Consider the following 12,455-nt stretch of genomic DNA (forward strand, 5'->3'; position numbering starts at 1 on the left):
GCTGCAGGGACGAAGGCCGGGTGTGGGTTGGAGAGGCTGGAGGGGCTGCACGAGGGGAGGGGGGGGGGCGCTCCTCTGCCTTCAATCCCACATGATCTCACTGGTCCTGGAGAGTATATCAGGCAAAAGCAGTGTGATCATTAAATGCCCGGGCTGCAAATCTTTTTAATTATTCTCCTTCCTCTCTGGCCTTTTTAATGAGAGGAGTATCCACAGATAATGCGGGTAATTGGGCAATGGGATTCACTCATTCAATTATTGACCACTGAATCTGCTCAAGAGTTGCTGGGTAATCTTCGCTCTCGGCTGTGGCCAAAGAAAGCTCCTTCTGGTGGATCGCATGTCGCTTAAACACCTTTTCATCTCCATCCAAACGGCTTATTACATTATAATGTGTTTGAACTTTGAAAGGTTTGGATCTAAATACTGTGTGGCAGGCTTATCCATAAAATCTTGTTAAGTAACCTCCGGTATGCGACGCTAGCCTTTAAACCACTTAAACCCTACATGCAACTTTCCGTGGGAGACTCGTGCGTCGAGTGATTTTTGTTTGAAATCCACTGAAATGGGGGATGAGGGTGTACTGGTCATGTTAATGGCATACTCTGAATCTGGCAGAACAATCGAGCTGCATCCAGAGTGTCCATTATAAATCCATGATGAGAGGTCCTGGTCATTAAAGGAAGAGCTAAGCTTAGCTTAGCGTACAGATTTGTCTACTGTAAGAACATGATGCACTCTACTGTGCAGCGCTGTTGACAATGAATGATCTGTTAGAGCTCACAAACACTTGTTTTTGATTCACGCCCGACAGATAAATGAGTAAGCATGCCGAAGTGATTGAGTTCAAACGATATTACTGTAAGAGCCGCTCAGCTAGCTTTTAGCTGGCGTGTCATTTTTACTGGACTCTCGTATCGTGTACCTGATGGACTAAACAAACCAGACGTCTTCTTTTGTGACCTTTAGGGTTGCTGGCTTACGGTCGCCCCTCCAAACACTAGTTTGTCTCCTTGTTCGTTTGATCCATCCTTTCCTTCGAAAGAATCCAATTAGCACAGAAAGGCATTTGTGTAAATTATCTCGCTATGTGATGTAACTATCACAAATGTTTGCCACGTTATCGGCTATAAGTCCAAGAGTAAAATGTGCTTTTTGCGCCCTGGAAGTAGCTCGGCTGCAGTAACAGAGGAACTATGAATGTCCACATCAGCACAGTCCAGTGGCACAGTAACAACCTTAGACAAGCAAGTAGTGCTTCCCTCATCTGAACATCTGCTCAATTGAATAAGATGAATGATTAGAGGACTCCTCCCGTTTGAGTGAGTTTAATACTGGAATGCAAATTCCCCTACTGATCATCCAATTTGGATGAACGCAGTGTGTGAAATAACAAAGAAAAACAGGGAGAGAATGGAGGGAGAAAACAGAACATCTCACAGGGATATTCCACCCCCCCTGCTTTGTTTTGCGGCGGCCCACATTGATCCAGCGCATTAATCACGAGTCGACAAACAGCATGTTGTGTCTGCTGGTAATTGTGACTCTCAACCATTGTAGCCTATAGCTGCTCTACTGTATTACTCCAGCACGGCGTAGGACACGTTCCCTCAATGGGAGAAAAGACACTTGATCTGGGTTCAGTAATGGAATCAAACACCTTCCACGCGGGAGAAGATGTTTTTCTCAGTGGCATTGCTCTATGAGAAGAAGCTGCGAGACACGTATTTTTACAAGGGTAAGAAGAGGCTCGACCCCCCCCCCCCTCCCCTCCCCCTCCCGACCCCCTCCCCCCACACACTCTGTGAAATGCACACCTCCAGCCACAGCCATTATCATAATTGTCACCAAATACTGTAACTCCCGAGTTTTAATTGCAATGCCATTAATTTCCAATCTGAATGATTCTCTTGCACAGACAATTTAATTTCCAAATTGACATAGCCACTTAAATGATTTCATATAAACACACTGATAAAAAATAATAACATCTCAAGGGCCAAATTGCAAGTAAGAAGTGTGTGTGTGTGGGGGGGGGGGGGTGGTTCAATATGGTTTAGAGGCAGGGAAATTGTATCAAGAACCAGTCGTGGTTCCTCCTCCAAGGCTTTAAAACAAATAGGCCCTTCAACGGACGCGTTATCGGCGTCTCCGCACTGCAAATAAACTCTGCCGCGCCTCATTTCTTTCTAAGATAAAAGACCAGTCGTTTGGGCATAATGGTCAGAGCTGACAAAATGAAATAATAAACCATTCACTAAATCAAGCACACAAGTGGTAACTTTTCTAATAAAAGATTCTGAAAGTTGAATTAATAGCAGTCGTTAGCGCTCGTTTGAAACTTATCGATTTAGACATAACAATATGTTAAAATAATGTATCCTGCGACTGTCATGGCCTCCCTCTGCGGGGCCTCGGCTGTAATCAACACATTGTTAGACACGCATTTTGCGGGCCGGTGACACCGCTGATGTATGGGGTCGAAGGGAGCGCTCGCCATCCATCCGCTGCTCCAATTTATTATCTTATTTTAATTGTATACACAAACATTGAGGTGATTTAGGTGACACGGCGGAAAGATGAAATCCGTTCACATTAAAAGGGTTGCTCACCCCTGCAGCCGACTGCCAGCAACACCTTTCAATGACTGCTTTTAACAACACGGTTATTGTTTTATTGATCAGGCTTTTATTACAGATCTGACACCCATGTTATGTGTTAATCGAACTGCACATCATTTCTCCACACATATTTTACGATATTATGACCGCAATTAATTTAATAACTATTAATTTTGCGGCGATTTCGTTCTTAACGAGGTTTGTGGAGAGTGCTCCATTCGTCTTGGCCGCGGTGTCACTCATGCACTCTCCGGCACGGTGGCGCGGTGCACGACCTTAATGGAAGCCACGGAAATGGCCAATCGAGCTGGCGTCCGCACTCTGCAGCGCGGCGCCGGGCCGCCTTCTTTTGTTCTGGGAAGTGATATCGCTATTAAGGAAGCCATTCATAGCCATATAATTCCTCCTTTCTACACTTAAACACTCTGAGCTTATGGGAAAATTATACAACTCAGCCTTTGCTCAAAAGTACTTTGAGGATGTGTCATTTTTCAAGCGGTGCACGTTTAACCTGAGGGGGGGGGGGATAACGACTTTGTGCAGCAAGAAGAAGGATTAATATATTTCCTTAAAACACAAATTATGCAACATTGCCTTCACACTCAGTAAATCAGGACGCCTGCTGACAGGGGGACAGGGGACATGACGGTGTGTCAAGCGTCCATAAACTTGGACCCTGTTGGTCAATAGCCTCCATCCACGTCCCCTCCCGCCTCCACGAAGCACACGTCTGCTGAACACGGCACAATTTATCCATCAGAAGAATTATTAATTAATAGTTCATCTCGTCCCGCGTGATTGAGGACAGATCTGGAAGCCATTAGCTGCGATAATAAAGAGAGCGATGCCTCCCGCCCACCTGAGCACACTGGGAACAGCCGACACTGCTCCGGTTCTTTGTGGCCTTGTCAGCAAATGTATTCTTTTTCACTGAGCAGTAGTTAACAACTTATAGGTTTGTCAAACCAATTTCATTCTTTTTTAAATCTTCATAGCAATTATCTTTTTGCATAATCAGTTTCAGGACCTTGGGGGTCTACTGGGTCTTGTAACGCCTTTAAAATAATTGTTCAGATAGTAATTTGAAGTTTTGTGGAAATTGCTTAATAATCAGATCCCAAAGTCAATATTTGGCCGAGGAACTAAGTTGTAGATGGAGAAGTCTTCATGTGGCTTCGACAGAAAAGAGGACCAGCTAAAAATAAAATGACATCAGAAGTTGGCGCCAGCTCACATAAAAGCACGCTGCGTCTGCTCCGATGTGCGTCCACATTACACAGGGGCCATTGTGTGTGTGTGTGTGTGTGGCAGGGAGCCGTGCTGCACAGGTGCACATCTAGGTTGCCAGAAACCAGTAGACCCGTTGGACTTTAATTTTCCATTTTAAAACGCCATCAAAAGAAACACAAATTCAGAAAGATATCAGTGGGAATAAAGCTACATTATTATGAAATATTAACAGCTGCTGTGGACCTAAAACAGCGGTTTATCTACTTTGAGCATTTGAAAGATATCCAACTTAAAGGGAATGGGGGGGGCACACAGATTTTATGTTTGTCCCAATTACCCTTGTAATGAGATGTATCCGAGTCCGTAGTAATGACAGTAATGAGAAAGATAAAACGACAATGTGCCAAAACAGAGCCAGCATATCAATGACGTGTCTGACGTGGGCCTGAAAGGGACAAAGTGTCCACAGGGTCCACGATCCCCAACAGCAAGGACAAATATAAGAAAATACAGGTCTGACACGGTGCTCCCCTTGACTCCTAAAGTATGTATGAATCACTACCCTTATTATCACCCTGACACAGCAAGGGGCTCTGCTTTATGAATGCTACTTAAGGAGCATCTCATCATGTGCACTGCCCAAACCCAATCATAATCCGTCTTGCCCAATAACAACAAGACAATGCTTTACGGAAAACGTCTGATGTCATATCATCATTACGCTAATAGCTAAAGCCCTGGCTACTCTTAGCCCCACCCGATTAGTCATTTTAAACTGCTTATTGGTGAGAAAGCGTCGATGATCAATTCAAGCATTTAGCCTGTGGAGCAGGGATGGAGTCAGTGCCAACATTGATTATCTGAAGGGACAAATTGGTCCCTAATAATGGGCATTTGTCACCATGCCTGCATGAGGCTGCAGGACTCTTCATTTTGTGCAAATAAGTTCAGCGTAAAGAGCAAAGTGAAGCTCAGGTGCATCATTATTACACACACAACTTTAAGTGTTATACATGTTTAGGATGCATCTATCGCCTGGAATGTAATGATTTTGGAAATGAACAATTTTCCTTTCAGAAGTGTAGCCTCATTTTTATCTCCTGGTGTAAAGGCGTCAACTTGTCCTGCTGCCTCCAAATGGAAAAAATAATACGTCATTTATTCATTTCATCAGATGCTAAAATACGGTGGAATATCAAATTGTTCTCGTTTATTATTATTAACCTGGACGTGTCATACACCGTGTGCAGCTAAAATTTACAAAAAACATAATATAAAACCTTGTAATATGTATCCAGGTAATCATGGACCAGGTGATAAAGTATTAAGCAGTAGAATGAGGGGTGTTCAACGATTACTACATCAAATGAAATGTAATGTTATCTGTCAAAATACGGCCATTAAACAAATATGTTTATTTCATTTGTTTTAGAAGCATTGGAGAAAGAAAGTGCTACATATATATATGGAGCCATAGACACGCTAGTTTGGAGATGTACAGTATAATAAATAATATTCTAATTATGTTCACAAAGCTCATTACTCTGAAGATTTGACCTAACACGTTTAAAGTGTGTCATTGTTTGATCATTGTTGACATCAGGAGTGATACAAAAGGAGCCTCTCAGCTATGCAAATTAAATACAGAATATTGACAGTGTAAAATGAAAAAGATTGCCTGAAACCAGTATAGGAGCTCTGAAATCAGAGCAGTGCAGCCTAAATGTTAATAGAAAAAAAAATCTATTTAGCCTTGAATAACTTCAAGGCTTTTTACGAACACCCCATGGATCATCAGGGGGTCCCAGGTGGGCCGTTGCCTTAGGAAACTCTCCCTTCCTCCAGTGTAGAGAGAATCCCCTGTTGGTTTAAGTTATATACTGTTAGACGCCAAAGAATCCAATTTAGCCCATTCCCATACTTCTTTGATTTCCTTTGCTTTGTAAGGTCATTTATCTGCAATCTTAATTTGGAAACTGTGCTTTCTTCCCTTTGTGGCAAGCAGGGGGAGTTTCTCCTCCACCCCCCCCCCCCCACCCCCTCCCACCTCCTCGCTCAGCTGTCACAAAGCAAGGCAGGTGTCCTTAAAGGATGTTTAAAGAATCAAATATAACATGACATGTTCAATTAGAGCAAAATTATGTTGAAAATGAATGATTGTGTTTTTAATGGGTTGAGCGGAAACCGTCCCCAGAGCCCTTCAAGTGGATCAGAACAAAGTCTGCGTTAGTTAGTGAAGACCAGGAATAACTGCTGAAATGCTGTAGAGCAGTTGGACCATCAGGGAGAGATTCTTTGATTTCATTTCAGGGTTATTGCTCCAAGCAAATAGCCATTGGAAGCAATATCTTTGGCCCTAAAGTTCCCCAAAAGCTGGATGTGAAAACAGATGGTTTTGAGCAAAGAATCCTTGGAAATATCTATTATTCATTTTATGTTCATTTATTTCACGGGTGATCTAAATTGGGTCATTTGAAAATCAGTTGGGCACAATACACACTATGTATTTGAAGACTGAAGACTTAAATATCTGCACTATTATTAGTTTATTTTGATGGAAAATCAAATGTTGTCAAAACAGATTCAAATATAATATACTCATCTGTTAGGGATTGCTGTTATTTAACTGTCTCCAATGCACCCATCTGTCAAATGTTGGACGTGCCTTTCATGTTCCTGAGGACAGTGACACGGGGAGTCGGTCCACCAGGGTTAAACGTTTGCAAAGGGACAGAGAGCAAGTGTGACACCAGGAGTTGTCTTCTCTTTATCTCCGCCAGCCTCAAGGTGACATGGGAGTCTGCTCTCGTCACCACAGCCAACCGTGACATTTATTCTCTGTGGATCTCATTAGGGGGCAAAGGGGACCTCTGCACCGGCAGCATGTTCAACAAACGAAGACATTTCACTAAAACTAAAAAAAGCCTCATCATTTCCATTTAGTTCCACGGAACACCTGGCAGGAGGCACGCGTGCACGGAGTAAATGTTAAGCTGTCCTTCCAAGGTGATCCGGACAAGGAGGAACTATACTTCCTGTAAGTAACATCTAACCATCAGATGCACTGTTTCATTTAATAGAGCTCATGATGTTGTTGGGTATTTTAATACTTTACTTTAACAAAGGTTCCCACAACGTTTTTTTAAACCTTTGAGAATCCAACGCGTTAGTATCGCATAGAGGTACACATGCAAAGACTAATTCAAAGTAACCAGTAATGATTGATGATGGTTCATATTGCAGATCAACATGCAAGATCTCAAAGATTTGGTAAATTCCGCTCTAAGGGAAATTGATTTGAAGAAGCAAAGTGCCCATAAACACAGCAGGAATGAAGCTGTCACTGGAGACCAGTGTATGTGATGTGAACCTGAACTGGATCTCAGGCTGTCACTTCCCTCTATAGACACTGGGCCTCCTTCCACAGAGAGCACATTTACACGTGCGCCAAATTAACCACGCGACCCGCTGACCCTCCCCCACCCCCCCGACACGGCGTGATTGACGTTGACCAATGACAAAAAAACAGGCGCGTCAGAAAAAGGCCACAAGGCCGCAGAGTGGGAACAAGGCGTCGCCGCGTCACCACACTCTTGGCGTGTCTTCTCTCCATCACATTGTCTCCATCACATCGTCTCTCCATCACATTGTCTCCATCACATCATCTCTCCATCACATTGTCTCCATCACATTGTCTCTCCATCACATTGTGTCTCCATCACATCGTGTCTCCATCACATTGTCTCTACATCACATCGTGTCTCCATCACATCGTGTCTCCATCACATTGTCTCTACATCACATTGTGTCTCCATCACATCGTGTCTCCATCACATTGTCTCTACATCACATCGTGTCTCCATCACATTGTCTCTCCATCACATTGTGTCTCCATCACATCGTGTCTCCATCACATTGTCTCTCCATCACACTGTGTCTCCATCATGTCGTCTCTCCATCACATTGTCTCCATCACATCGTCTCTCCATCACATTGTCTCCATCACGTTGTCTCCATCACATCGTCTCTCCATCACATCGTCTCTCCATCACACTGTGTCTCCATCATGTCGTCTCTCCATCACATTGTCTCTCCATCACATTGTGTCTCCATCACACTGTGTCTCCATCATGTCGTCTCTCCATCACATTGTCTCTCCATCACATTGTCTCTCCATCACATTGTCTCTCCATCACATTGTGTCTCCATCACGTCGTCTCTCCATCACATCGTCTCTCTATTACAGTAGAGCAGTGGAAACCTGTGTTTGCACTGAGTGCAGCAGATTAGGAGCAGTAGACAAATACTCTCACATCTTCATTTTTCAATTACCATGGCTCTTGTTCTCTAAACATATGCAAACACAGCGGGGCGTCTATTAAAATGCAACTCTAGCGTTGAGCCTAATTAGAGTAAATGAGTTGGCTTGTATTGGGAGGAATTGGAATGCAGCTCGCTGGCCATGTTTCACCGCATGTTTCGCCCCAACAAACAAACTGGCAGTGGCTGCCTCGTGCATCTGTTCAGCAACATCGCAGCCTTGAGGGAGGCCAACCGCAAATGTGCATCCCAATGGGTCGTGTGTTCTCTGCAATGATCTGATGTATTTAACAACAGACTTTTCTATCCCATATTATTGCAATATCATCACAAAATCTCTTCATTGAGTGTCCTGAATAATGCATTTGTAAAAGGAATTGCAGTTTACAGTGAAAGTTTCGTTCACTTCAGAGAGGGAAATATCTTAATAAAATGCTGCTGACTTTGTCCTGGCGAGGCTTTGACAGCAGCGGATCTTCAGTGTTTTTGCCAACGCCGTCTGAACGTTGGAAATGCTTTTGTAGAGCGGGCAGCGGGCCAAATGGACCCGTTGCAAAGGAAGGGGTAATTTGTCCCTGATGCTCTCTGCTTCGCTGGGGTAAACACCTGCCTCCACCCGATCCCCAGAGCTGACACGGTAACTCACCCAGGCCCCGGCTGTGTGCACACACATGGTTTGGGCTTGAGACGATCAGGATTGTCATAAGAGGTGCATTTTTTGTTTGTGATGCAGTGGACCAGATGGCAGATGAAACGACTCTGAGCGGCGACGTGAGAGACAAAGGGGCCGAGGAGAGAGGAGGTAAGTCAATGTTCCTGGTGCTGAAGCCATTTCACATGTCTACTCACTGCTATGTTGGGCAGAACGAAAATACTCAGAAGTCGCACAGTTGCAGAACAGTTTTCCCGAGCAAGTCACAGCTTCAATACGCTGGTTAAGTTGTGATGTGGTTCTGATGATTTAAAACATGGTCTGGTAACCGTGGTGTCTGATGGGTGAGCGTCGCTCTGGGAAACAATGGAACAAAACCTAAAAAATGCATGGTGTGCCTGCAGGCCTTATTTCTAATCAGCTAATGGCCATCGGCACGGACCAGCTGCCCTTAATGAGTTTGACACCCGGCAGCATGTCGCGGCCTCTCAGCCCAACGTACACTGGAATGAAGTCTCTTTTCACTTGTTGTGTGGAGCCAACCTTCTGCTTTCTCTAAGTCTGATCCAATCACTGAGAAATTACACAATTATTAGAGATAAAGAAAGTATGTTTTGAACTTTGGTATCTTGTAAGTATAAGAAAACAGCTAATAAAATCCTTAAAACGACCAATAAAGCCTTGAGCGAGGTCCGTTTGTATTTGTGTCTGTTGGACATTTTAGATGCATATAGTTTATTATATGTGTCTAGAGAGTGAATAAATCAGCAGGAATTAAATGTTAAAGTAAAACAGCAAAAGGAATGGTGAATAATTCATTTTGAATAGGTGGTGAAAAGTAAACCCTTACTCATTTATATTTATTTATAACCAGATCTACACTATTACACTAAATTTCCACAGTCCAATTTCAGCTAATTTGCCTCTTCAGGAACAGACAGTACATTTTGAGGTGTGAACATTGTAGGTTTTATGAATTTACTCACCACTTACTCAATAGACTTCCTTCTCATCAGCTGTTTCAGAAGCAGTGAAAATAACTGAGACACATGGTGAAGCTTCACAAACCCTGCTGATCTGTCTCCACAGTGTGTGCTTGTGCGTTTGTGTGACTCCACAAGAACAAATCATTTCCCAGCATTGAGTCTCTCACTGATTCGGAAACTGTTAAAGGTTTCCAGGTTTCAGGGTAAACTAATTGGGGCTGACCTTTCGACTCAATTCTGTCAACTCATCAATTCATTTGATTTCTAAGAAATTTACCCTATAATAAAATATAACAACCTAGACTCTTTAAAACTGTTTCTAAAATCCTGGCAAAAAATACTATGAAAACAACTTTACTCAGAATGTTGCAGCAAGCAGGAAAACAGCAGAAATGAACTACAGTGAAGTGGCCAAACGTGTGAAACATCTCTCCAGAGCCGCGTTGCAAAGGTTTTTTTAAATGCTTTATACAATACAAAACAACATACTAGGTTGTTTTATATCATTTTCTGCTGTTTAGCATCAGATCATAATGTAATGTAATGCGTCGTGTTGTATCCTGTCAGAAGAAAGGTGTGTTGTATTGTGTTGTATCTCGTGTTGAATCACAATGCGTCTTGTTGTACTGCATCAGGGTATTTGATTCCACATTGTATTGTTTGCTCTCGGTATTGTGGCGTATCCTGTTGTCTCATATTGTATTACTTCCTAACATCCGGTTTTGTGTTGCATTGTAACATTTCATTCGGTTGCAGAATGATCTAAATCTGAGCAGGCCGAGGAGCGTCGATCTCAAGGCTTCTAAGCGCCTTCCGGTGTCGTCTTCTCAACCAAACGGTACCTGATGTGTCTCTGTTGAATTAACCCTTCATCCCTCTTGGACAGAGAGGGAGAGTGACTTGCAGCCTGAGGAGACGTCCAGAGACACAGAGGAGCCCAAAGAGACCCCTTTGTTCTCTGTGTACCTGAGGAGGTCCTCCTCCGGAAGCTCCTCCACAACAGACTCTCTGTCTTCTTCTCAGCGCAGCGACCTGATAGGTCAGTGACGCTTCATCACACACATGGAGCTGTTGAAATAATTAACACAATCTTGGACAAAGTCCTCAGTAAAACTGTAGTGAAATTAACTTTTTCATCCATTGCTTTGATGAAATAAACGATGACTAATATGCAGAATAATAATGCCAGAGACAGAATAGAAAATCTGACAAATTACAAGCTGTAGGCCCCGCCATGCTATGAGAATGCTTAAATACAGTCCATATAATCAATTATGAAAATGTGTGAATAATTTAGAAACTGAAACTACAGCAAAAAGGAAAAAGAAAAACAGCAACCAAAGTAGAGTCATAAGTGATGCTTTCAACGTGCACTCTGAGGTCCACTAACAGTCAGACAGGTGGTGACAAACTGGATCCATTTAAGAAGAATTCAGAGACCCTTTAACGCTAGAGAGCAAACTCCACTTCAACTAACTTCATAAAATCGGGTTTGAGACGTGTACGTACTCTTTTTACAAATAGTTCCATTCATAAATCACTTACATAGTTTAACACATCCAACAGAATTTTGTCTGGTTGTGTTATATATTTGTCACAAATCATTACCCTGAAAAGGTTTATTATGATTTTCTATATAAGGTTGAAAATAACAGGTTGAAAATAACAGGTGTTCACCATGCTAATATATATACATACAGCATATATTACCCAAAGCGACTTACAATAAGTGCATTTCAACCGATATTCTCCACAATTCAGTGTGATTTTGTATTTTGTATCCAGCTTTAGTTTGATCATGCAGATAAAAACCATAATGAACGCAGCGAGTTGCCTTCACTGAAGTCTTTGCAACACAAGTAACTGTTCATGGTCAGCGTCGTTTGATGATCTCATGCTTCATAGGACCCACGGGAACACTATTTGGCAAAGGCTGCTGGGAACACACGCTGCACATTGTTTCGCTGAAACCACAAGGCGACTTCGAGAAGCTCCTGGTAATATACAAGGGAGACCTCTGCTAATTGATTATTTCTCCAAACAGCTTCCATGCTTGTCTCTCTCTCTGTGAGGGATCAACGCACAATTTCCTAAATTATGCATGTGTGAAGGAAGCAAAGGCTTTTAAAATGTTAGAGGTACAAGTATAGAGCACCTCAGGTGATTTATGTCCCAAGATAATAGTTTAAACCCAATTCATCCTACATCGGCTCAAATAGGTCATCGCAAATGTGTGAGGAGGAGAGGCACACACAAAAACTACACACTTTTAAACCATATGTCCCATAACCCATAATGTGTCTCCCTCAGTTGACTGTGCAGGAATTGTTCTGAACTGTCTCTTCTGCCGGTTCGGTGACATGATCCTGATGCTGCGTGGCTCCTGCGAGATGCTCAGCAACCGCTGCTGCTACGAGCAGGTCGTCACCACGATGGAGTCGGCGCCCAGCGGGACCGATGACTGGGACTGTGGTCTGTTCACTTCCTGTCAGGACGCAGGCGACTGCCTGGAGTTGGCGATGGAGATGTCTGAATTATGCTATCACTAGTGAGGAAACCTCCACCCATCAGCTGGTCGATTAATCAAAGAGCGTCCTCATGGATGATCAGTGAGACGATCAAATCGAGGCTGTATCAAAATATCAA

Source organism: Pungitius pungitius, chromosome 8 (assembly GCF_949316345.1).
Source record: "Pungitius pungitius chromosome 8, fPunPun2.1, whole genome shotgun sequence".
Classification (NCBI taxonomy): Eukaryota; Metazoa; Chordata; class Actinopteri; order Perciformes; family Gasterosteidae; genus Pungitius; species Pungitius pungitius.